This window comes from Buceros rhinoceros, unplaced genomic scaffold, assembly GCF_000710305.1.
Source record: "Buceros rhinoceros silvestris isolate BGI_N320 unplaced genomic scaffold, ASM71030v1 scaffold1481, whole genome shotgun sequence".
NCBI classification, from domain to species: Eukaryota; Metazoa; Chordata; class Aves; order Bucerotiformes; family Bucerotidae; genus Buceros; species Buceros rhinoceros.
This window is the reverse complement of record NW_010392284.1, coordinates 3,811-5,569: the sequence shown is the minus strand read 5'-3', so window position 1 is coordinate 5,569 and position 1,759 is coordinate 3,811. Positions and strand designations below refer to the sequence as shown.

At 39.7% G+C, this 1,759-nt stretch overlaps 1 protein-coding gene across 1 annotated transcript in view; it reads right to left on the bottom strand.

Annotated features, from left to right (window-relative positions):
• SEC62 (SEC62 homolog (S. cerevisiae)) overlaps positions 1-1,759 on the bottom strand; it is a 14,799-nt gene that overhangs the window by 12,540 nt on the left and 500 nt on the right. The window lies entirely within an intron of this gene.

The following is a 1,759-nucleotide window of genomic DNA, read 5'->3' as shown; positions in this document are numbered from 1 at the left end:
CCTACCAGCAAACTAAACTTGGGACACAATTCACAGGGCGAATGTTCTTCTTCACAGAGAAGCTACAGATACTCTCATTGATGTTAACTCCATTGCTAGGAGTTTTTCCTTTTTCTTCCTAAAATATTGATGATTCTGCTAGGCCACGTGATGCACTGTACAGGCAGTGGCTGGCACCAGATTATTTTTTTCTGCTCCTTCCTATCTACTGCTTTGTCCTTTTCTGTGGGAGAGTTTCATAACATCCCGAACAACAACAAAAAAAAAAGCTTCCCCTGAGAGGGGCTGCCACAGTTTAACTTAGCTTGTTCTGAACAAGTTTCTCCTGCAATTTAACCCCCATTTTCCATCCTATTTTCATCCTTTTATTTGCACCTTCCTATCTACTGCTTTGTCCTTTTCTGTGGGAGAGTTTCACAACATCCCGAACAACAACAACAACAAAAAAAGCTTCCCCTGAGAGGGGCTGCCACAGTTTAACTTAGCTTGTTCTGAACAAGTTTCTCCTGCAATTTAACCCCCATTTTCCATCCTATTTTCATCCTTTTATTTGCAGAGCCAGGCTTCTGTTCGAATATTAAATAAGATGACTGACAGAAAATACATTTCATCAGGAAGAAATCAACAAAGCACTGAAAGTTTTAGTACCCTCAGCACAACTTTTTAAAGATGCAGTCAAAAAATCTTTATGTTCAGCTGTAAAACAGCCAAGCCCTGACATTTTAAGCCTCCTTATATATTGCAAAGATTATATGGCTGATCAAGGGGCAGTTCTCAATAAATTATAAAGCTTTAAAACAGACGACACAGCCTTAAAAAGCATATGAAAACCTTCTGCTATTGAAAGTTTGCTTTTATAGCAACGACAGAAAGGTTCAAGAAACATCTCAGCAATATAGTCTGGAACACTGTAAAATGGCTTCTCAATTCTATGATTAAACTATTTTCAATTAATAAAATGTAGGATAGTGTCAAACTTTCAAATGCTTCTGCTCCAGATTTTGTTTGAGACCTTTGCACCTCATTTTACCTATTGAAAAATGCACATTGTCACTAGACAGCGCATAAAATCATCTCTTCTGGAGTGTGACTTATTCAGGTTCTCTTACTCTTTGGAACCACTCAATGGATATCAAAAAGCCAGAGCACATTTGTAGTTTGAAATTTCACTTTTTCCCCCTTTGCATCACAGCTGCGAGAAGACAGGCATGACCCATGACAGGATGATTTCCTTCCACAACATCGCAATGTAAACAAGGTTTCTGGAAAATCAGAGCAGAGTAAATAATGACTATCACTAACAAGACAGTTATTCCAAGTGCAGACAAATGCATTTATACAAGGATTTATGTTCCTCTGTTGTAAAGGAGTCATAAAAATTCTTTGCTTTCAATAAAATGAAGATCTAGTGGGTTTCTTTGCTTCTACATCTGAGAACTTCAAAGTTCAGAACGCCATCCCTCGCAGAAGATTGCTGAAGCCCAACAGTTTACACAGTTTTCAGATACGGAAAAGAAACTGAAGAACGCTTCAGGCTGAGAGGCTACATCTGAAATGGCACCATGTCGACCCATGTTCCATCCCTCATAGTATAAGGACACTACAACTGCATTAGCATTATCTTCCCTGAAGATGGTCTGAGCACATCACAGCCTGGGCTGAATCACAGGGTCTTTTTCCTTTCCCTGTGGACTCTCAGGACCTCAGACTAGAAGATGTGCTATGGCAGGAGAGTGTGTACCCCTCATCCATCCTGCTG